At 42.5% G+C, this 25,998-nt stretch overlaps 1 protein-coding gene and 1 pseudogene across 1 annotated transcript in view; one reads left to right on the forward strand and one right to left on the reverse strand.

Moving 5' to 3' along the window:
* The window catches only part of LOC135705449 (hemicentin-1), a 599,061-nt gene that overhangs the window by 101,075 nt on the left and 471,988 nt on the right, over window positions 1-25,998 (reverse strand). The window lies entirely within an intron of this gene.
* LOC135705453 (uncharacterized) lies at window positions 11,662-16,127 on the forward strand (annotated as a pseudogene).

Genomic DNA, 25,998 nt, shown 5'->3' on the forward strand with positions numbered 1-25,998 from the left:
ATGTTCAACCAGAGGCTTTTACCCCCTTTCGATGTTGTGGGTTGGATGGAAATGGCCCCAACATTATGGATCTTTTCAGAGGCGATCCGGCTCGAAGGACCATAATGTTGGATAGCCGGCTTACCTCCTTCGATTTTATAGTCAGTGGATCATCCGAACCGACTCCAACACTGCTCGGGGGCCGATTGTTTGATTACCGGCTACTGATGTTGTGTTTGGGGGTAGTGAGGTTAGGGGGAAATCAGACGATCCTCCTTCCGATAGTTCTTCTCCCAAATGGGACACTTAATAACACCCTCGGATGGGGTTAAAGCCCAGTTTACAAAACTACATTTATTACACCATTACTACACAATTTACTTTCTCAAAATCAACTTATACTAACAATTAAGATTCTTCATCCCCGATGGGAGTACCTCCGTGGCAATGTAGATCAAATCTCCCTCTCGCACTGTCCGTCCGTTCGGTCCAGCTTCGCACTCGTCGATCATCGAACGAGTTTATGAAATTTTTTAAAGTGGGTCTCAATTGACAAAACTTTGAGAACCACATCCAATTTCAGACCAATATGCTTAAACTAGAATAAATTCCCCGTCGAATGCTTACAAGTACATCAAAATCGGTTATTCATTAAGGCCAACAAATATTTGTCCGTAATAAGAGTGCCACAGTTCTGTGAAAAATTTTACTAAGCTACAAAAATAAGTAAAAAAATGAACTTCAATGTTTGATTTTTATGCAAAATTGGGCGCTGAATCCAAAAATGTAGTCTGAAAAAATTCCCAGTAGGAAAGTTTTCCAGATACAGTTAAAAAATTTAAACGCAAATATCGCTGGCTGTAATGAAGCTGTATCAATTATTTGAACGACAAATTAAAGGTGAGAAAATTTATTTTGATCAGCCGAACATCATTTGTCAGTGAGATTATTGGTATTGTTGTTCATTAACAGTTTTTACAAATACTTGTAGTGGTTGTGCCAACAGTACCACTAATCTCTCTAAAAAAAAGCATGCAGTTTATCGAAAGAAAATTTTCTCGCTTTTAATTTGGCATTAAAATAATTGATATAGCTTCTTTAAAGCCGGAGATGTTTGTATTTTAGGAAACGAGATTTCATTTTTTAGCTGTATCTAGAAAACTTTCCAACTGAAATTTTTCCTGCCGCACAATTTTACAAGGGAAATGGCCATCAGTATACAGAGTTCAAATATGCTTTAAACTAGTGTTATCATTCACGAAACTGTGGAACTTTTCACTAAGACAATATTTTGCCTATCTTATCCATTACGATTACCCCCTTGATAGCATATACAGGAATTTCACATACACACTAGCGCCGCATTTTGGGGGCAAGAAGTAGTTCGCCTCCTCGTGGTGTGCCCTGGAAACGTTAATTATCGAACCCAAGGGAGAGATATTGCGGCCAAACGAACTACAGCAGAGTAAGGACGCTGGAGCCCCATCCAGCTCGTCCCAGGAGGTCGATAAGCCCTGCACAAACCCTCGTTGTGCAAAGGCAGGAGTGACACCGGGTTCTTAGAGTGCTTAGCACACGCAGCTGGTAAGCGGTCACATCTGTCCTGTTTGGGGTAAGGTTTAGTGGGTCAGGAGCGCTACTTCTCCCATCCCCACACCCTGAGTTATCTTCTCAGGTGTCTGGGAGCAGATTCTCCCTGTATACAAAAAAAACGACGCTTGTGAAATTCTTAACTAACCGCTATCTGGAAGGCATTATTCACCTGAACAACTTTGCCAAAGACAGCGGCTTTACAAACGGCCATGATCGCGAGCTAATTTATGTTGAAACAAATTAACCTGCCCAACTAACATTTTTTGCTAAGTAAACGCTTTACTGATTTCATGTATACAGCCTCAAGCTGTATTCAAATGTTATACGGAACAAGCTCTTATTGCATATCTATTTACGCTTCTATTCAGCTGTTTTCCTGCTGTTTAGTTGTGTGTGAACTTGAAAGGCGCTTACTCAACCTTTACCCGATTGTCCAATAATCACTACACAGTTTTCTCTTAACACCAGGTTAAATATTGATGTCGCTTTTTTTTTTTCTTGGAATAATTTATCAAGTTTATTTTACTGCGAATCAAATTCATCGCAATTAGTTATAAGCACACCACCAAATGAATTGCATTGTACCGGTACCTGGAATCGAATTCGAGACGACCGCATTAGCGAACCTTGATACTACCAACTTCGCTGTGCCAACACTTTGAACTGACGTAAACAAATTTACATGCCCTTCTACAACAAGATTGAACGGCGCCGGTGGTGTAGTGGTAAGCGTGATTACCTCTCACCCCAACAGGCCTGGGTTCAATCCCAGTCGGCGCCGCCGGGATGTTCTGAGGCATAACATCTCTGATCACGCCTTCCTTCGGATGGGAAGTAAAGCCGTTGGTCCCCGGTTCATGAATTGATGGGTCGATAGGTAGGGTCCAGGTGTGGGAGCTGCCTTCCTGGCACGTCGGTAGCATTGGTGCTCAGCACGGAAAACAGGATCGACGGAAAAAACAAACCAAAGGAAAAAAAAAAAAAAATACAACAAGATTGCTGAATAGAGGCTTTATTATAAGTGTACATGAATCACTTTTCTCGACTAGTTAATTCAGCTTTGTAAAGAAGCAGAGTAAAAGCTGTAAAACTGCATACGTCTAAAAATAAACCTAGTTGACTGTAAAATCGCTTCCAAAGTAGCGCTAACACAGTTAATTAGTTGAGTACAGGTTGTTTAGTTGTTGAAAAAGCACTTTTGATGTTTATTTTTATGTTTTTCAGCAAGAGTGGTTGGTTGTGTAGAAGCCAACAGATGAGTAATGTATTCACTTTCTTAGCTTTGTTTTGCAGCTAAAAGTTAAGAGTTGAATAATATTTGCAAAACAGTGACATTAGTGTTTATTGGCTGATGCTATTCAGTGCGACTGACAAATTGAATAATGGTTGTGAAAAAGTTGAGTAAACGCTCTCCAAAACTATTTAGCTTGTAGCTGTATCTGCAGCTTTGTTTCAGCTACTTTACAGCACAGCGATGGAAAAGTTGGCTTATAAAGCTGAAAATGTTACTTGGGTGTCCTTTATAAGTAATATGAAAAAGTGCCTCTAGCAGTGTAGTCTTCAAACCTGATCTAATCGAGTAAGGTATGGTTTTGAATTTATACAGCTAATTTTAGCCCGAATAAGTCAGCATCTAAAATTGTTTGTTGGGTATAGCTTTATATACATGAAGGAATTTTCCACAGCCCCAAATAGTGAACATCTCATAAGCTGTGAATATCTTTACTGTCCATACCCCAGCATTTAGGATTCTTGACTGTAGTCAGTGTTGGGAAAATATTAAAAAAAAAAAAATCTCACCAATGCCCCATATCACGCTTGACTTTCGTAGACAAAAATCAACAAGCAAACAACTGCGGTTGATTTTGATGAAAATCAAGCTGACAAAACTCACCAGCTGCAAATCTCAACAAACTGTGGTGAGATTGAGTTTCATGATTTCTGCTTTGCAGCCGAACGCAACCGAAACTTCCATAACGGCTGGCAGCAGTCCCTTCGTGTCTGCCATCGGTGAAGAGTAAACAGAGATAGCAAACTATCCCTTCTCTTTCTAAGAAAACGATGTGCAATGGAATCATTTTTGTGTCGAGTCAACTATCAGCATGATATTTGCATGTTGTGAATAGTCACGCCATATCAAAGGAGCTTGTAAAATCCATATTAAGCATGATATTTTATTCCAATATCACGCGTAATATTGAGAGCGTATGAGAGCGGAAAAATATGATTTGATTGATGATTTAACCAACATTTCTTCTTCTTATTATTATTATTATTCTTCTTCTTCTTATTTTCTTTATTTAACGTCGGTCTCTATTCCGCAATCTAGTGCCAATGACCGACGGACATCGATTGCCATCCATTGACGCCAATCGAATGTGCAGGATGGCAGCTTCCTCTCCTGCGTAGGATATCGCACCTATTCAAACACACATGGGCCTGGGACCAACGGCTTTACTTCCCTTCCGAAGGAAGACGTGACCAGAGATTTTTATGCCTCAGAAAAATCCCACCGACCTTAGGTTCCCAAATTTGAGTTCAGTTTACTTATAACTCAAAAAGTGCAGGATCTCAGCGATGAGTAAATTTGCCTTCTGTGGAAAAACTGACAAATCTGCCGGAAAATGAGAAAAATTGATGAAAATTTTACTCAGTCATGGAGTGGTACCAATAGGCTTAGTGAATCCAGTCTTTACTTTTCTCAAATAAGTGATTTTTTTCCTTGGATAGCCCTGGAAAAAACCTGGAAAAATATGAGGCAAATTTGCTCATCTCTCAGTTCCTGCATTTCTTACGATTTATGAGTAAATTAAACTCAAATTTGTGTTGTTCTCTTTGGCCGTGAAGATATAAACGCGATGGTTAGACGATATCCTGACGACTGCATAAGTCAAGCTGAACATTGCATTAGGTCCTAAGTAACATTGATCGATTCTCTTCGTCAACTTTCTTTTTCGTTAATAGCTTGCGCACCTAACCGTTTCTTGTTGTAGTTGTCGTATAAGATGCTGTATAAAAGCCTATTTTATCGATCTCTGTGCTGAAAATACCTGGGTATGTCTTTACATGGCCATATGGCTACAAAGAGAAAGTCGACGAAGAGAATCTGTCAATCAGCGTTGCCAGATATACCGATTTATCGGTATTTATACCGATTTCCGAACTAGATACCGTTATGTAGATAAGGTTCCTCAGAATATCGATTTTTAAGATTTTATACCGATTTATACCGATTTTGTTTACATAATCAAAATTATTATTGCCTGCCCGCACTCGAATTTTGGAGAAAATTGTGGTGAGCGTAAAAAATCATCTCTAAAGATGCCTTATGCTTGATACTCTTTCGACTAATGTTTGCATTTCCTCCTTTTGATTGGCTACCCATCAATCGAGAATAAGTCGATGGCTCTTTCCGGTAATTTCTAGGGAATCGAGAAATATTTTTTAAACAATATTTAACTTCCGGACGTTTTTTTTATCATGTTTTAACTTCCTGAAACTTCATCCAACTTTCCCTGGAATTTTCTTCCAACACCAATGATTCTTTCATCTTCTCCCGCCAGTTTTTTCAACTTTCCTGGAACTTCATGGATGCTATCAGATTTTTATTGCGGATCCACACTAGCTGCAGGAACATTTGAGAAGTTTTGAAGCTTCAGGAAAGTCCAGACTTTTGTGTAAGTTTCGATTAATTAAAGATAGTTTCATAAACTTCTGTTAAAATTCGAAAACCCGGAAATTTCAGAAAAGTCCAGCAAACTCCAGTGAACTTAAGGAAACATCAAAAATATTTTGGAAACTTCACAAGTTCAAAGAACTTTAGGGAAATTTAATTGTTTTCAGGAACTTAATTGAAGCTCAGAGAACATCAGGATAGATCAATGAATTTCATTGAAATTGCTGAAATTACAATGGAGTTCCTTGAAACTCAGGCAATTTCCGAAAACTTTAGCAATGTCCTGAGGTGCTAATGTCGATAACTTTTAAAAATTAAAAAAATAATCGGGAAGATCAGAGCACTTCAATGCTGATGTTACAATAAATTTAAAAAAAAATGTGAGAGCACTTAAGAGATTTTGTAATCTTCAATAAAGTCCAGAGACCTTCAAGGATGATTAGAGATATTCCGGTAGTCTTATTATAATCAGGGAAGTTCCGAGCGCTTCGAGGATGACCAGAGAACTCCAAAACAGCCCTTAATTTCAGGAAAATGACAAGAACTTTTAAGGAATTTCGAGGAATTATGGAATATTCTTAAGTGCATTTCAGGAATGTTCCGAAAAATTCAGGGAAATTGCAAAGTCTTCAGGGATGTTTTATGAATATCAGGAAAATTTTCTGGATCCTTAGAACATGCCCCAGGAATCTCTTTCTTCCGGAATTATGTCATTGTTTCTTTCGACTGTTCCGTAAGCGCTGTGGCTTCCGACTTTCTTCAGATGTTTCTTCCAATCTACCTTAGGAAGTTTCTGCCAGCGTCTCCAGGAAGTTTATTCCGATTCTCCAGGAAGTTCAATTAATTCTCCCAGAAATTTCTTTCGCCTTCTTCTGGAAGTTTGACCATATGCCAGTGATTTTTTTGTTCGACTTCTATTGGAAAGTTTTTCCGACCTTCTTCTGGCTTTTCCTGGAAATGGCTACTTCTGGAAATCTACTTCGGGTTTCCGAAACATTTCTGGTTTCCTTTGGATGTGACGTCCGATTTTTTCCGATAGTTTATTTAAAATTTTCACCACAAGTTTCTCAATTCAGAAGCTAATTAAAACATTATCCGCAGTTTTCTTCCCGAATTTTCCGATCATAGTATAAAAGCAAAAATTTTGCTTTGATTAACGGCATTCTCAGTCTTAAACACTGCAACGACTACGATGTAATCTGCCCGACATTTCGGCAATGGATTGTAGCTTTTTTCAAGGCAAAATATTGTTTGTCGTTATGGTCAATAGTTTAATCGTTGTTGTGGCTGATTTTCCATATTTTGGATTCATTTAATGATATCTAATTGAAAAAAAAACTACTTGGCCACAATTTAGATCACCATTTGAGGACAACGATAAATTAAAAAAAAATAAAGAGTGTATTAAGACTGAGAAATCACTTGAACAAAGCAATTCCCCTCAAGTCCCAGTCGTCATTATTGTTAAAAATTTTGCTTTCAAAAACGGCAAACATATAAGATTAATTAAATAGTAAATACCGATAAATACCGATTTTTTAATACCTTAGATACCCATAAGCTTTAAAACAATCTGCTGCTGTCAATGTTACTTAGGACCTAATGCAATGTTCAGCTTGATTTGTTTTTCGTCGATCTTGTCATAACGGCTTACCTTCCCTTCCGAAGAAAGGCGTGATCAGAGATGTTATGCCTCAAAACATCCCGGCGGCGCCGACTGGGATTGAACCCAGGCCTGCTGCTGGGGTGAGAGGTAATCACACTTACCACTACACCACCGGCACCGCTTGTGTAATAAAGTTGGACTGATGTTGTAAAACCTACTTTAAAGACGATCAACGATGTGGTCTACATCAGGTCCCCTTCGTTTGCAAATAAATAAACAAAAATATTCCTCTAGTCACCCTATCCCACCCAAACGCGATTTGGCACAAATGTCTCTACTAACCTCATTTGGGGGAGAAAAGTTTTGCAACAGTGTGTCAGCCAAGGCAACAACACGAACGGCCAAACGTCGTCCTCGGCAGGAAATGAGCAAGAATTGGTTGCGTGTTTCATTCGGAACGGCGGTGCCGCCGACGACAACGACGGTTTCGGGTTGTACATTTCCTACAAATTTTTGTTTACATTGCTTCCGATGCTATTTTGCCAGTTCGCTCTCCACCCTTCCGGCGGCGCATCCCCGCCACTGCAAAATTTCCTTCTCGCAGGAAGGTGGTTCTCGTACCCGTTTGGTTAATTTAGTGAACATTTCCCGGAGATCCACCCCGATTCGGTTGGTTGGCTGGCTGGTGCAAGAAACACGAAACGGATTTTAACCGGTTGACTGTGATGGCCGTAAACGCAAATTGTTGCCGAAGTGCATTCGCTGAAAACGGTCGGTGGCGAGCGAAGGCGGAGCGGAAGCGAAGGAAGGAAAATATATCATTTGACATGACGTACGTGTGCAACATTGAAGCCGGAACGGTACCTCCGGGCTACAAGAGTTGATTTCCTCTTCGTTGTTCGCCGGTTGGTCGATCGGTGTGGGTGGAATGGAGCGATGCCTTTGTATGCACAGGATTTGCTGGTGGTTTTTCGTCGCTGCTGGTGCTGGTGGCCTGGCCACGCCGACTGAGGAGCCGCTCACGTTCTGCCAGCTCGAGGCACGTTTCTTTCCATTCGAATGCCGGAATGTCGGTGGCAGAGACAGCCGTCTGGACTTCAGCAAGGACGCTGGTAGCGTCGGTAGTAGGTACTGACATATGTGCCAACCTTCAAGAGGTGGCTTTTCTTGTCAGGGAATGGCCGGATGGTTTCGGATGGTCAAAGAAACAGAACGAAATGTGCTTCGGAATTGGAAGTAAGCAATGTGGTTCGAATTTGAATGTTACGAGGAAAGAGAAGCAATATTGGATCACGTGAGGGGAATGCACAATTGCTACTTGTTCAGTCGTAAATGCATTGCTTGAGAATAGTGCTGAAGAAACATGGTAGATTTAAAAAAAAAGTTAATGAAACCAGAAGTTTTTTTTTTTGTAATCGTTTATCAAATTAGGCTGACAGAGCGAATAAATCTACAGGAATTCAAATGATTGTGTTAAATGACATGAGCTAGGGAGAAGAAGGGTTTAGGTATCCCCTTCCCCCTCCCCTTTCCCCATACCACACAATGTGGGTCGATTTTTGATATGGACCACTTTTCGTCTACCTATTGTATACAAAATATCGATGACATGTTTTTGTGTTCAAGATCCCCGATGAACATTTTATATAGAGGTATCAAAATTCAAGGAGCAGTGTTTTCTTTTAAATTTGGATTTTAGAATTCAAATTTTTAGCATTCTATTCATTATAACAACCACTCCATGGGATGATTTTAGTCAAAGGAACATCAATTTTTAACTTCTGTACATTTTATTTTTACTTTCTTATCGTGATTGTCAACCGTAGGCTAGTTCATCACGTTCTGTACAGCTTGCTTTCCTTAAGTATTAAATAATATTAATAAATTAATTTTAATATTTAGATTTAAACTTTTCTTCTTCGCATTTCAAGCTTATTGCTTATCGCATATAAGCTTAATGCGTGCTCTAAATTTGCTATTTCAGGCGCACTTCCATAGTTATCAATTGATCAATTTAGATGGTCAAGTTTTAAACCCACCACAGCATACTTTTGACGCTACTGTATATGGACGATGTATATGGGAAATAAGTGAACGACAAAGCTCATGAATGATTTCTTTAGGCTGTCGTTAACTTTTTTGACCTGAATTATTCCCACTTCCTCAATTTCTATATGGAGATTTTTATTACTTCCTACCAACGGAACAGCGCCATCTATGTGTAAGACCGGCAGCTCAACTGTTGCATTTCATACTGTACTGAAAATACTTCAGCCTGTAAAGGGCCACCCACATTAGATCCGTTTACGTTGCGTTGACGTAAATTTGACAGTTAGACAATAGATTTAGCTGTCACTTTGCCGCAACGCGTCCGATCCGGATATAATGTGCGTGAGCCTTAAGGATGCAGTACAAAAATGAGCTGTGTTTGTTCACATCGACTGATACTGAGTGGTTGCGGTACAAAAGCACGATATTATCGTCGATAATAGACGATTGTTGTGTACTAGAGAACGCTTGAGCAAAAAGACTAGGGTGAAAAACGGATTCGAAACTCAAATTTCATTAGCCAAATACATCAATAGACCATATAGGTCCAACGATTCATAATTGGCACTCCACCCGTGTACTGAATGGGAATTGTGGGTTCGAATCCCACCGGTGCCCTTAGATTTTTGTGCAAATTTTCTCACACACCCGTCTCTTACCGATGATATGTGATAACCAGTATGTTCAAACTTTCTTACAAACAATTAAATTGACTGCAAGTCGCAAAATGTCCGGACGAAATAATTGATTGATAGTTTTTCACAGAGCAAGGGTAAAGCCCTACAATAAAAGTATGTACGTCTGTCAAAAGTTGTTCGAATCGAACTGTCAAAATTCACCGCTTTGCTCGACTGGAACAGCTTTTTTCAGTTTTGTGGTGACAGACGTCCATACTTAAACTAGGTGGCTTTAAGCAAGGGTGGTCACTCTACACACTTATTTTGCGCCAACATTATTACAGTGTGCCTCAAGTGTGCCCCGTAGTTCCGAGAGTGCCAGTCATCGAACTGACTTTGTTTGTGAATAATTGTATGTTTGGCAACCCGGTATTTTGACAGTTCAAATGTTTTGGTTTTGCCAACCCGGGGGCATTTCAACAACTCCAGTATATTTCCTGTGTATCGTCAAAATTAAGATAAGTGACATAGCAAGGCCAGTGATGCCAGCGAGAAATGTCGTTTTGATTTTTAGTCGTATGCACATAATCATAATTCATAATCGTTTATGAAACTTTTTGTTTGTGTAGCCTTGTATGCCTTTGAGCAGTACAGAATCAAATTCTTAAACATATGGTTTGTAAAACGAAAATATGTGGTTGTCATCGAATTAATCGAAACAAATGAGAATTGAGCAAGGATACTTTCAGTGTTTTCTACGCTATTGCTATTATCATCGATGATGAATAAAGTAAGAATGGCGAAAACGAGTAAGAATGTACTAATTATACGCAGCTATAGAGATTAGCTACGTTTAACGCACGAACACTAGCGGGTGCATCGCCGAGTAAAGTTGTTTATTATTTTCCTCGGTATGAAAATTAGATCTGTCAAAATAAGTTTGACAGCGATTTGTTATGTATTTTCCTCGGATTTTCACTAACACGCTCTCACATACAGCACCAATACAACCGGACGTGAAAATCTTAATACTGCAAAATGTACAATTTAAGGTACTAGCATAAATGAGTACAATGTTAGTACAACGTTGTTCTTTGTACGTCCGTCGTGTGAAAATTCTTAGATGCAAACCACAAACGAAGTGACAGCTCCGTTCCGGCTCGTAAACTTTGTTGACGAACTTGCTATTGCATTTTTTTCAGTGCCGGCGCTGGTGGTGTAGTGGTAAGCGTGACTGCTTTCTAACACCCCAATGGGTCTGGGTTCAATCCCAGTCGAGGTCGGTGGGATTTTTCTGAGGCATAAAAATCTCTGGTCTCCGGTCTTTGGAAGGGAAGTAAAGCCGTTGGTCCCGGCCCATGTGTGTTGTTGAATGGGTGCGATAACCTACGCAGGTGTGGAAGCTGCCTTCTTGCACATTCGATTGCCGTCAATGGATGGCAATCGATGTCCGTCGGTGATTGGCACTAGATTGCGGAACAGAGACCGACGTTAAATAAAGGAAAAAAAAAATTCAGTGTACCACATGGCAACACTACTACTGGATTGTACTAGCATTTTCACCAAATGTACTAGAATGTTTTGGTTCTATCTCTTTCGCTCTACTCAAAAATGAAATGCATAAAAAAATGACAAAATGATACACTCTTTGCACACTGTCAAAGATCATTGCACACTAAATCAACTTTGTTCAAATCAAAACAAAAATAATAGCCCATCTGGTGGCTGATGGCACAAGCTTCTTAGAAATTCTTTTAAAGTGAACCACATAAATTTAGTAGATTTCTTCGCCAGTTAGTCGTCTGTCACTTCGTTTGTAATGCAAATGCAAAGCATTCGTATTGCCATTTTATTATATATGAAAATGAACCACCATCAATCGGTTTAAATTCGTTTGGTTTTATTTCATTTCACCACAAAAATCGTACCTTCGCTCTTTTCATATAGCATTCTTGCATGTTGTTTGACATCCACACATGGTGAAACAAAAATTTGCTTTCCCATAGAGAAATACCGTTGCGGCGAAGAAGGATGATCCCTTTGTTTACGTTGTGTGGCGACATCAACTATTTGCAAGTGGGTACGTGAAACAGTACAGTACAGTACAGTACAGTTCCGTGCCAGAAAATCTGCTCTAGCTGATGGGAACAACCGAAATTACGCCCGCATTTGAATATTGCCAGAACATTGTCGATTGTGACCTTCTTACACCCGTTAACGAATACTTGAATCTGCTCAGTGGTAAAAGCAATATAAGTGGTTTCAACAAAATCACGGATATCTAGGATCGGTTTCATGAATTGAACACTTTTACGTATGTTCCGGTTCTTTTAATGAACCATCACTTAGTGCCCAGCATCCATTTTCTGGTCACAACTCCGAATTCATATTGATAAGAGGTCCATGAGTGGTTTCGAAAAAATCGCAGAGATCTAGGATCAGTTTCATGAACTGACCACTTTTATGGATGTTCCGGATTTTTTAGTGAACCATCCCGTAGTTTCCAGCGTCCATTTTTTGGTCACAACTCTGAATTAAATGTGATAAGACGTCTATGAGTGGTTTCGAAAACAAAAAACGCAGGGCTATAGAAACTGTTTCGTGAATTGACCACTTTTACGGATGTTCCGGACCTTCCGGAGGTCCATCGCATAGCCCCCAGGTCCATTTTCTGGTGACAAATATTAATTCATTGTGATAAGACGCCTATGAGTGGCTTTGAAAAAACCACGAAGTTCTAGGATCGGTTTCATGAATTGAACACTTTTACGGATGTTCCGGATCTTTTAATGAAACATCCCTTAGTACCCAGCATCAATTTTCTGGTCACAACTCCGAATTCATATTTATAAGACGTCCATGAGTGGTTTCGAAAAAACCACAGAGCTCTAGGATCAGTTTTATAAATTGACCACTGTTACGGATGTTCCGGATCTTTTAGTGAACCATCCAGTAGTCTCCAGCGTCCATTTTTTGGTCACATCTCTGAATTAAATTTAATAAGACGTCTATGAGTGTTTTCGAAAAAAAAAAACCTCGGAGCTCTAGAATCTGTTTCGTGAATTGACCACTTTTACGGATGTTCCGGATCTTCCGGAAGACCATCGCATAGCCCCCAGAGTCCATATTCCATAAAAAAAAACTGAATTCATTCTGATAAGACGGCTATGAGTGGTTTCAAAAAAACCACGAGATTCTAGGATTGGTTTCATGAATTGACCACTTTTACGGATGTTCCAGATATTTTAATGAAACATCCCTTAGTACCCATTTTCTGGTCACAACTCCGAATTCATATTTATAAGACGTCCATGAGTGGTTTCGAAAAAACCGCAGAGCTCTAGGATCAGTTTCATGAATTGACCACTTTTACGGATGTTCCGGATCTTTTAGTGAGCCATTCCGTAGTCTCCAGCGTCCATTTTCTGGTCACATCTCTGAATTAATGTGATAAGACGTCTATGAATGGTTTCGAAAAAAAAACCTTGGAGCTGTTGAATCTGTTTCGTGAATTGACCACTTTTACGGATGTTCCGGATCTTCCGGAAGACCATCGCATAGTCCCCAGAGTCCATATTCCATTAAAAAAACTGAATTCATTCTGATAAGACGGCTATGAGTGGTTTCAAAAAAACCACGAGATTCTAGGATTGGTTTCATGAATTGACCACTTTTACGGATGTTCCAGATATTTTAATGAAACATCCCTTAGTACCCATTTTCTGGTCACAACTCCGAATTCATATTTATAAGACGTCCATGAGTGGTTTCGAAAAAACCACAAATCTCTAGGATCAGTTTCATGAATTGACCACTTTTACGGATGCTCCGGATCTTTTAGTGAGCCATTCCGTAGTCTCCAGCGTCCATTTTCTGGTCACATCTCTGAATTAATGTGATAAGACGTCTATGAGTGGTTTCGAAAAAAAAAACCTCGGAGCTGTAGAATCTGTTTCGTGAATTGACCACTTTTACGGATGTTCCGGATCTTCCGGAAGACCATCGCATAGCCCCCAGGATCCATTTTCTGGTCACAAACCTTAATTCATTGTGATAAGACGTCTATGAGTGGTTTCGAAAAAAAACCGCGGAGCTCTAGAATCTGTTTTGTGAATTGACCACTTTTACGGATGTTCCGGATCTCCGGAAGACCATCGCATAGTCTCCAGAGTCCATATTCCATTAAAAGCTCTGAATTAATGTGATAAGACGTCTATGAGTGGTTTCGACAAAACCATGGAGTTCTAGGATCGGTTTCATGAATTGACCGCTTTTACGGATGTTCCGGATCTTTTAATGAACCATGCTGTAGTCTCCAGCATCAATTTTCTGGTCACAACTCTGAATTCATATTGATAAGACGTCCATGAGTGGTTTCGAAAAAAAACCGTGGAGCTATAGGATCAGTTTCATGAATTGACCGCTTTTACGGATGTTCCGGATCTTTTAATGAACCATGCTGTAGTCTCCAGCATCAATTTTCTGGTCACAACTCTGAATTCATATTGATAAGACGTCCATGAGTGGTTTCGAAAAAAAAACCGCGGAGCTTTTGGATCAGTTTTATAAAATGACCACTTTCACGGATGTTCCGGATCTTCCACAGGACCAGTCTTGTGACTTACCGGGAACTGACAGTTCCCAAAAGCTGACCAACTATCTGCTTAACAACTTCTCCACAGACATCAGGAAGTTATCTTTTCAAATTTCCGTACAATCAATGTTTGGTCCCAATTAGCTCAAATCCCATATGCTACGTGTATTCGTTAATGCCGGATCGACCGTACTATAGGAATCCAGTGGCAACCGTACAGTAGGAATCCGACAAGAACGAATCCGTTCTATAGGAATCTTGACTGTAGCTGAAAGTCCTTCGAAGGAAAAACTCTACTAATCGAAGGACATCATTTCAGCCTTGATGAAGAACTCCTCCAGTGAAGACTATTCGGATCCACTGTGTGCTCCTCCGACGGTCCCAACTCTCCGCTATGTCAAACCATACGAGCTGTCGAAGACAATGGTCAAGTCAACGCTAGATCAACACAAACGACATTTAGCCGTTGGAATGATTCCGATTTCGGGTAGAACACGCAGTATGATCTATTCGGATGGGAAGTACCGCGGGGAAGCGATTCACTACGATGGTAACGTGATCGATACACTGTACACCATTTCGAATCAGACGCTTCCCCGAGTAAGCCGGGATCCGGATTTATCGTACAATAACCTGGAGGATGAGGATAAGCATCAGAATCAGGTAGCTGCTAAAATCGCATCAGCTGTTTTTTGCGACAAGGGTAACTGTGGTTTCTGCCTGAATACCTGCAACAACATCTCTAAAGGGGTCAAATGGATCGAACAGGATCCTTCACCATTCCGAGGCACAAAACTATCGAAAGGAAGAGTGTGCTCATCGATGGAGACATCACCTGGAATAAACTGCCACTAGAAACAACAAACGACTATCTCCACCTTCACGGCTGTCCTCAGAGGGTGTAATGAACCGAATTAAAGTGTCAAAGCACTAGCACTAGTTTCCAAATGTATTTTTCCTTGACCTGATAAAAGGTTCTATCAGCGGTACCCTGCTGATATGTCACAGAGCGATCAAGATTTGATCCCCAGACACTACAGCAAATATTACACGCTGGTGAGGAACATCGGGAAGGGCACGTACGGGTATGTGAAGCTGACCTACCGGAACTCGGATAGGTTGCTGGTGATATCAAAGTTCTTACTGAAGTAGAATTGTTACCGCAGGTAATTATTAAAACCGAGGAGAAGCTGGAGATTCCGATGGAAGTGTACCTGTTGACGCACGAGAAGTATTCGAACATTACCAACATGTTTGATTGGTACGAGAACGACAAGTTCTTCCAGGTTGTGATGGAAATCCACTGCTCCGGGATGGATCTGTTCGAGTTTATCGATCGAAGATCGTGATGACTGAGAAGCTGCGTTGTTTCGACAGATCATCGATCACAATTTGCATATCAAGATGATTGACTTCGAATCGGCGACGTTTGTACAGGAAGGGCAACATTTTCTACCTTCTATGGCACGACTGAGTACTGCAGTCCGGAGGTGTTGGCAGGCAACCCCTACTCCGGCCCGGAACTGGAAATGTGGGCTCTCGGTGTGATACTGTACGTGTTGATGTTCTTCGAGAACTCATTCGTTGACGTTGAGGAAATCCTGCAATCCTACGAATAATTCGAGTACGTGTTGCTTTCGCTGTTGGACAGGTATTCTAAAACTCAGATCAGCATCCAGGAGCTACTGCAGACGGAATGGATGACGCAGGAAATCAATTCGTCACAGTCCAATTTTGCCGAAATCGTCCCCTGCGAACCGTAGGAAACCAACCCGGAGATGAACTACGTAGATGCGAATATCTGCTCCAGCCAAACGTCATCGCACAGCCTTTCGATGGTGGATGATGCCGATGGTGGATGATGTCGGTGAAGATGACAGTGAGCATGCCCACTTGGATGATTCGTTCATGGATCCCGACAAGATCCTGGTGATGCCAATCACGCGTTGGCACATCTTACCTAGCACTACAAAGCCGGTTCCCAGCTCGTTGGTGGTGCCACAGCTCTGGTAGAAAGTAGCCGCTCGATGCCCGCTATTCCATACCTTCCATCCCGTCCAGCAAAGTTCCTGCAGTGCTACGACTTTGAAGTTGCGTGGTTGAAGTTCATCATAGATTAACCTATCGAGATATAGCACTTACTAAATGTAAATACGCACACTAGCGCCGCATAGTGACATTGTTCAGAACTAAATTATCTAGCTTTTGGAAGGCCTTGGTACAACTTTTCTGAAGACAGTAACTTCTTTAACGGTCAGGATTTAGAGATATTGCATATGCACGATGTTTATATTGACACAAGCGCTGCGTAGCGAGAGAATTCTGAACTTATCTGCCCAACATCCGGAAGGCCTTGGTCACCTGAACAACTTTGCCCAAGGCGGTAAACATCTATGTATATGGCCAGGGTCACTAGATATTCTGTGCCGGAAGTAACATGTACCACTTTAGCACTTAGTAATACTTTTATCACGCAGTACAAGTGGTACATGTTCATCAGGTATACTAAATATTGAGTTTCTCAATTAAATTTCATTCCATCACCTCCATTGCCTCACATGAGTACAATGTCGTCGAGGAAATTAGATGAACATAATTAATTATATGAGTATTTCGAATAATAGCGTCTCCCGTCAAATTATCTCCAGTGGATATGTACCACGTTATCGCGCAATGGTCCTTCCTCGCGCCCTAATGATAACCTCAAAATTCCAAAGCAATTCGCTCTGTTCGGTGCTACATTTCTGTGACCTTTTTGCATGCAAACTAGATCAAATGCCCTACGGCCATCCGGGGAGACCCGTGATTCCCCCCAAAAGTCATTGTCAGTCGAAAGCATTGACGGGATAGCAGACTGTCGAGCTTCTTCCTGTGTCGAAAACTAGCGACGATTCTGATGCCCGCTCTGCAGTGCATCGGAACAACCGTGTGCGAATAAATTTGGAATTGGGAAAGACAGGCCCGAGATAACGAATCGTTTTTCACTCTGGTTCTCTTTTTTTTTGTAGTCGTGATGCGCTACCTTCTCCCCCGGGGGAAGACAACAACAGACCAGAGCTGGCAGCAGCACACCAGTTTCACCGTTTGCCATTTTGAGTGCTACACGTTTTCGTCGGAGTTGCATCGGTTGTTCAATTCGAGAGGGGCGTGGAAGGCGAGGTGGTAACAAAGGCAGAAGCAGTTTGACGTTTAGAGACCGAATCACTTTGGTGAATTATAACGACGCTGCTGGACAACAAAACAGCAGCGCAACGATGGCTACAGCTTCTGGCAAAAAAAAATAGGATTCGTCGGGACCGGAAACGTGTTCAGAAATGAGAATGAGGTGCGAATTTTTATTCTGCCGGTTGCTGTTCTAGTCGTCTCAATTTCGTGCCTCTTGCTGTGTGACATTTGAGCCGCAATTTGGTTTGGTAACTTTTTGGTGATTGCATCATTGAAGTGCCGTGTTTTTGGAGTTGAACATTTTTTTACGGAAATGACTGGGAAATTGTAAATCTTTAAGGGTATATTCTAGGGAAAGTAACAACTTCAGGTACATCCAACCACTTTATACGTCGTTTGGAAGTCGTTTGGTCTACAAACCAGGACGATTTGGGGACCCTTAAACATCTTATATGCATACAAATGGATTGTAAAATTTTCGCATAAATTCTATGAATCTGCTGGGACATGTTCCGTTACTGAGAGCATTGAACCAAAAATAAATCTTCACTTGCTAAAACGTGTTCAAAGTAACCTAACGTGTTTTTACTTCGGTCTGTGAGCCCTCGGTTTTCCTTTGTCCGCTTTGCGTTGTTCTCGGTCGTTGCGTAGTTCTGTAGGTTATGGGCCCAGACATGGACGACAAGGCCAGAATCGTCGCGTTTGATGGAACCGGATTCCATAACTGGAAGTTCCGGATGGAGACCGTCCTCGACATGTTCGACCTTTTGGATTGCCTCCTGCGGGAGGTGGAAGAGGTTGCGGAATTTCATGAGGTGGAAGCTGATTCGGCGGCAGTGCGTGCGGAAAAGAAGAAGCAAGTGATCGAAAGAAGAAAACAGGACAAAAAGTGCAAGTCTCTAATTGTGCAAGCCATTGCAGACAATCAGCTCGAACTGATTAAGGATTGTGCGACTCCTAAGGCGATTTGGACGACGCTGAAAAACATATTCGAGCGTCGGGGAATAGCTGGACAGCTCTATATCAGGAAGCAACTACTCACGCTTAAGTTTTCCGATAGAGGCGGCGCTACGTTGTCTGAACATTTGTTGCGATTCGACAGGCTGATTCGGGAGCTGAAGGGGAGCGGTGCGAACGTAGAGGAAGCCGATGCAGTTTGTCATTTATTGTTGACACTGCCGACGTCGTTCGATTCTGTGGTTACGGCGATAGAAACGCTCCCGGGGGGTGTTACCATGGATTTCGTCAAGAAGCGACTTTTGGACGTCGATTTGAAGAAGCGGAATTCGGAGACGGCAGGTCATGGAAGCGGAAGCGAAGGTGTAGCGATGGCAAGTAAGCACGGAAGAAGCCAAATAAAGTGTTTTCAGTGCGGGAAATTGGCCACAAAAAGGCCGATTGTCGTGTGAAAGTGGACTCGTACGAAAGGAACAAGAAGCCGAAGAAGAAAAGTGACACGAAGCAAAATGCAAAACTTGGTGTAAACAAGGACGACAGTGTTGAAGACAGTTCGGAAATTGCATTCGTGGCGTCAAACGAGGAAGACACAGTGAAGATTGGTTGGTACCTCGATTCTGAATGATTCCAGTTACTTCGTGTCGATGAAGCAAGAGATCGAAGTACGAAGAACGAAGAGATCGTTGTGGCCAATGGTCAGAAGTTGCTGGCGGAATACAGCGGTGACATAGTGATGTATGCGGTCGTCGATGGGAAATGGAAGAAATGCGAGGCGAAGGACGTCCTGTATCTGCCGGGACTCAGCTGCAATCTGTTCTCGGTAAAACGGGTGACTAGTTCAGTATTCCAGGTATGCTTCACGAAGGATAAGGCGCAGATTACCAAGAATGGTGCGATTCCAGCAGTCGGCTGGTTCAAGGGTAAGCTCTATGAATTAGATGTTTATTGTAAGAAAAGTGAAATGGGGTCTGCCATGGTGACCGGGAATGTATCGTGGAACGCGTTTCTATGGCATCAACGATATGGTCACGTTGGATGCGACAGTCTTCGGAAGCTGGTGCGGTACGAAATGCTAGACGGATTGAAGCTGACGGAGTTCGATGACAGTACGGTTGTTTGCGAGCCGTGTCTTTCGGGCAAGATTGCTAAGCTGCCATTCACTTCGAGCGAGGATAGGCGTTCCTCGCGGCCACTAGAGCTTATCCACAGTGATGTGTGTGGCCCCATGACGCCGCATACCTGGGATGGAAAAAGATTCTTCGTGTCGTTTATAGATGATTTTTTTCACTTTACGATGATCTTCTTGATGTCGTCGAAGGATCAAATCTTGGACTGTTTTCGCGATTACTAGGCCCTCGTGACAGTGCGTTTTGGAACAAGGATTTCTAGATTCCGAACTAACAACGGCGGCGAGTATGTCGGTGATGAGATGCGGGCTTTCTGCCGCAAGAAAGGTATTGCGATGGAGACAACAGTGCTGTATACGCCTCAGCAAAACGGCGTAACAGAGCGCATGAATCGCACATTGATGGAGCGTGCTCGGGCCGTTTTGTCGGAAAGTGGGTACGGCAAGGAGATGTGGGGTGAGGCCGTAAAAACTGCAACATATTTGACGAATCGATGTCCGACTTCGGCGGTAGGAGAGAACAAAATTCCGTTCGAATTGTGGACGGGACGCAAACCTGACGTGAACAAGCTCAAGGTATTCGGAAGCGTCGCGTATACCCACATTCATTAGGAGTTGCGAACGAAGCTCGATCCCAAGAGCAAGAAGCTGTATATGGTGGGGTACACCGCGAACGGATACCGGCTGTGGGATGAAGCGAAGCAGAAAGTGGTTGTTGCTAGGGATGTTGTGTTCGACGAGAGTTCTTTCTTCGGTTGCAGTTTGGCAAAGCAAGCTATGAATGATATTCCTCAGTAGCAGGTTGAAATTGAGCTCAGGCGGCATGATACAATTTCGGATGATTCGGGAGCGGAAGGTGCCGCAGGACCTGTAGTACCTGTTGTACGAAGGAGCAATCGGATGAGAAGAGAGCCTCAGTGGTTCGATATTTTTGAGATGTCATGTGGACTTGCGCTGTGTTCCGAAAATTTCGTGGACAATGTACCAAATACTGTGAAGGAGCTCAAGGAACGAAACGACTGGCCGCAGTTAGAAGTGGCAATAGCGAGCGAGATTGATTCGTTAGTCAGAAACAAAACATGGATCTTTACAGCGTTACAAGAGGGACAGAAAACGATCGATAGCCGGTGGATCTTCAAACTCAAGCATGGTGCAGAGGGGGAAAACCGCTACAAAGCTAGATTGGTAGCCAGAGGGTTCTTCCAAAGAAAAGGCTTCGACTACGAGGACACCTACGCACCGGTAGCCAGAATGACGACTCTGCGTGTGGTACTGGCCGTTGCAAACTTCGAAGGAATGCGTATTCATCAACTCGATGTGAAAACGGCGTTCCTCAATGGAAACCTGGACCAGGAAATCTTTATGCGTTTGCCATAGGAGTTCACAACCAACGAACTTGTTGCAAAGCTGCAGCGTTCCTTGTATGGGTTGAAACAGGCTTCACGGACCTGGAATTCAAGATTTCACGAGTTCATGTTGGGACTTGGATTTGAACGAAGCGAGGCCGACAGCTGCCTTTACACTGCGGTTCGGAACGGAGAGTTGGTTTTGCTGATCATATACGTCGATGATATACTGATCGCATGCCGTTCGCTGCAGGTGATAGCTACTCTGAAGGATAGTTTGAAGCGGGAGTTTGAGATGAAAGATCTCAACGAGGTGAAGACTTTTCTCGGGTTTTCGATTGAGTATGACCAGGCAGCAGGTTTTCTGTGCATCAATCAAAAGCAGTACTTGGAGGGTCTGCTGAGCCGCTTCAACATGGGAGACTGCAAACCAGTACAAACGCCAATCGCAACAGGACTCAAGCTGGAGAAGTGTACGGACATAACCAGAGAAACAGATAAGCCGTACCGTCAACTGATTGGTTGCCTGATGTATGTTACTACGACGTCACGGCCAGACATATGCGCTGCTGTAAATTATTTCAGTGGCTTCCAAAGCTGTGCTACGGAGGAACACTGGAGCCACCTCAAACGTATCCTGTGCTACATCAGGGGTACAATGGATTTGAGATTGGAGTTTCGTCGAAGCAAAGAATGTAGTCTGCTGGAAGGATACGTCGACGCTGACTGGGCAGGTGATGTGTGTGATCGAAGGTCTACGTCTGGATTCGTATTTCGTGTACTTGGAGGCTTGGTATCCTGGGCAACACGCAAACAGACATCGGTAGCGCTTTCTTCGGCAGAAGCCGAATATGCCGCGCTCAGTGTTGGAGCAACGGAGGCGATTTGGCTGAGGATGTTGTTACGGGATCTTCACAGAAGCGTAACCGAACCGACAGTCATTGGAGAGGATAATCAAGCCTGTATTCGAGTAGCTGAGGAGGATAAACCAACAAAACGATTGAAGCATGTGGATGTGCGCTGGCATTTTGTCAGGAATGAGATCCAGAGAGTAGCCATCAAGTCGGCATACGTGCCGACTGATCTACAGGTTGCAGATATTATGACAAAGGCTCTTCCAGGACCTCAGTTCGGAAAACTTCGGGAAATGCTCGGGTTGTCGGCTTGACGGGGGGTGTTAAGATTGTAATTTATCCAACCGCCACCCCTCGGTCTGGGCCTACCTATCTTTATCTGATGAACTATGATTAAAACGTCAAACGACTCGCGCCAAGAGAAAAATGTAAAATAAAGAAGAATAAATCTTCACTTGCTAAAACATGTTCAAAGTAACCTAACGTGTTTTTACTTCGGTCTGTGAGCCCTCGGTTTTCCTTTGTCCGCTTTGCGTTGTTCTCGGTCGTTGCGTAGTTCTGTAATAGCTTCGTTTAGTTGAGCGATAGAAAATTGACGCCTTCGAAAAAATTTCTTAAAATGACTTCATCTACAAGACATATAAAAGTTACTTTTTTTTCTTAGTGTATACCCCCCTTTATCAAAAATGTTCACTTCTCAATTAAAGCATTCCATAAATGAAGAAACATTCTTAACGACATCAAAATTCTACACTCAATAGTTTCATCGCAAATTGCCATGCCCCCCTATTTTTGATTTCGTTCCACTGTTCAACGTCGATACCAAATCAACCTGATATTTGTGATCGGGATTTAATCCGAGTACAATATTGTCGTTCCACTTGAAAGCTGGAAAATCAGGCTAAGGAAAAACAATTTTAATTTTTAGACTTAGATTAACAATGTATTTATTTATTTTATTTAACTACCATCTTTGACATTTTAGCCATACAGACTGTTTGAAGCGACTTAATCCTATTCTTAAAAACTGGTCGTGCATGTGCATGTTACCGGACTTGAAGATTGGAGTAATTGAGGCGAGCTTCCAGGCATCCGGAAAACGCCATCCTTAAGCGATCGATTGAAAATAGACATAACGGGAGGAGCCAACGATGCTGCACAGTTCTTGGCGGAGGACGGTGGAATACGGTCCGGGCCTGGATCTTTCGATGGATCAACTGAGCAAAGGGCTTTGAGAATAGCGTCTTGACTGAAAATGAGCTGCTGCAGGTGAATGCCGTATCTTGGTAGCTGATCAATGTATTGCTGCGGTGGAGGTGTTTGATCGGGTTCGAAAACACTTCGGAAAAAGTCAGCGAAAAGGTCAGCAGAAGCGGTGTCAGTGGTGGAGCTTCTACTACCGTAGATGACGTCCACGGGAATACCTACTGATCTTGTCAGAGAGTTGATAAAAGACCAGAACGACGATGGATTTTCCTTGAAACCCCTCTGGAGGTTGTCGACGTACTCACGAAAGCGAGCTTCCTGCAAACTATTATACTCTGCTTCTACTAGCTGCACCGTATACTTGTTTGCTGCGGTCCGCGAACGAAAGTAACGTTTTCGAGCTTTACGCAGATAACGCAATTGCGGATTCCACCGAGGTTGTTATCTTGGATTACTTTATAGATGTTGTCGTAGAATACGGAGACGTCGGCATCCATGGTGGGTTGGTCAAGTATTTGTACCCAATCCAAGGCGGCAATCCTCGCGTTTCCAACATTGTGCAAAATTATATTCACTGCGGGCTGCTGGGTACGGGAGAGAATGATCTCTCGAACGGGAGTCAACTTTAAGAAACAACGGCTGGTGGTGACAATCAACTTTCATAATTGCAGAGGGTGGTTCAAACAGCTCGATAAAATCGGAGTCACTGACGAGAACCAGGTCAAGAAGCTTACCATTCGTGTTCACCAGACCGTTGATTTGCTTCAATCCAGCAGACAGTATGGACTCCACTACAGCGAGTTCCTGTTCTGATGAAGCATTGAGAGGCAGAAATCCTCTGACGTCCTCATCGAAGTTCCAAGTTAGATTTGGCAGATTGTAATCGCCCACAAGTATGGGTGTGGGCAAGGTGGCTACATATAGGTGTTCTAATGTGTCAAATTCGTGATTCAGCCATATTGGATTTTTGTATGGGACAGCGACCGAGTTTGTTTACAATTTGCTCTAAAACTGCATTTTTCCCCCCCGCGACCTCCTCGCCTATATAGTGACAAAGCTGTATCACCATTTATATACCCACCATGGGTGTGGGTTCGCCATACCAAGGAGCTGTTGTACGGACTCAGCGTGTTTGGTGTAACTGTCGGGCTGACTGTTTGGTCGAATATAGATGCAGCACAGGAAGATCGATTGATGTTGTAAATCAACTTGAACAGCAATTTGTTCGAGGCTTTCAACGCCCACAAGATGCACAGCCTTACACTTGAGCTCGGATTTCACGGCAATTAAGACGCCACCGCCACGTCGCAATGCGCTGGTGTGAGAATTCTGGTCACAGCGGTTTCAGTGAATACCACCATGTCGAAATCACAATAAAGCCTCGGACGTTTTGATAATGTACGGTCCAATCTGTGCGAATGTTGGCTGTGACCCTGACGCTAGGTTAGGCGAGGTGCTTGGTTCAGCTGACTCTAGGCGTTGCTCATTGTACCAGAATATATGTGCAGTACCGGTTTCCAAAAATTCTGCGTTCTCCTTTCATCTGCAACGAACTCCTGAAATTCGATACCTTGTGGCCAAGACGAAGGATCCATCGCTTTTGTCTTCATTTCGAGATTGACTCCTACCTTGAATTAAACGAAGGACAGTGCTGACAAAGGCCGTCCTCTGGGTTTCAGGGATTTGGCAACAACTTCATCCGTACTCAAACAATCTTTGGCAAGTTTCTCGATGTCTGCCTCCGATACATCCGGTGATATTTTTGTTAGATACAGCCAGAACTTGTCGCCGGATCTACTCATTGGGGAGGATGTCACGTTGAGAGTTGATTGGCCTGTACCACGTTAAACTTTGTTTGGCTGATCGATGACGAGAGAGCGAGAAAGTGACAATGACGGATTGTAATCAAGTCACTAACACAAAGCGAAGGTCTCACACTACTGTTCAGTCCACGAAATCAGCTGGTAGTGGTACTGGTAGATCCGAAGTGGATTGTTCCCTATTATCGTTCTACTCACACGAATTCACGGCATGATGGCAATGCGGCTTGGCTTGTTTACCTTCGCGATCGTGAATGGCGACGGTGATGATGATCGAATAGCGATGCGGAAAATTGGTCTTGGCGAGGCTTTGATGATTTTTTCGGATTTCAGAATGAGAAGACGGGCAGGAATAGATGTTGTTTATTGGCTCGCTTGATACAGGTATGCTCACAGAGTACACTTTAATTGCGGCAGAAAGTTATGCTGGGCGGAGGCTCTGTTTTGATGATCAGCTGCTGGTTTTCGTATATTTCAGCGATCGACACACACCACTGAGTTGCAAAAGCAATACAGGTTGAGATTGGCGAGGTGGGAGATTATTGCGAAATGGCGGTGGGATGCTTACTCAGACCACACGCAAACCGGCTGGGAAAAGTTGGTTTCACTAATCCTACCTGTCTGGATTTTGCCAATAACTTTGGAGCGGATTGGATCTGTGGTTGTGAGCGGTATTATGCAGCGGGAAACAATTATATTCGGCGATTTCAAGAACACAACTTCAAAACACAGCAGGGTTGCCAGAATATAAATATGTAAATCCGATTACTCAGCAACAAGATAAGAGCAGTTCCACATAAATGCATAAGATATGAAGTGGTCGTCCATAATTATGTTTGAAATAGAACTACAAGGCTGAACAAGGGTTGGAAAAGACTGTTATGTAATGCCTTAAAAAGCTTTTAATTTTTATTACTGTTATGCTTTTGGCTGATTGAAATCACCAGATTTAGATGTTTAATAGCTGAACAAAGGTTAAAGTGGTCTATGTACAGCAATTATTGAATCTAAAGCTGGATTAAAATCTATTGAACAACACTTTTTATGCATCAAATTGTTACCTGGGCACCCAATGATGTGCTATGCAGTGCACAATACCCAAGTAACCACCAAGCCCGCTAACTACCCGATAATCGCCCTTTTTGCGATATAAGGTAAATATAGGATTTCCGAACTTTATATCAGTCGTACAGCAGCCTTATATACCAAAAAGGGCGATTAACGGGCTTGTTGGTAACTTGGGTACGTTAGGTTTAACCTATAAAACAAGAAAATCAAAACAGTTTTCGCTAGTCTCATTTTTCAGCTTCCAAGTGGAACGACAATACCGGTTGAGGGTTACAGCCATAAGCACTAGACTGATGAAAAATTTGAAATTTTCGCTCCACAGTATTCAAACGGTTTCAAATC

This window comes from Ochlerotatus camptorhynchus, unplaced genomic scaffold, assembly GCF_037179485.1.
Source record: "Ochlerotatus camptorhynchus isolate MF236.1 unplaced genomic scaffold, CSIRO-AGI_Acam_v1.1 ptg000267l, whole genome shotgun sequence".
Classification (NCBI taxonomy): domain Eukaryota; kingdom Metazoa; phylum Arthropoda; class Insecta; order Diptera; family Culicidae; genus Ochlerotatus; species Ochlerotatus camptorhynchus.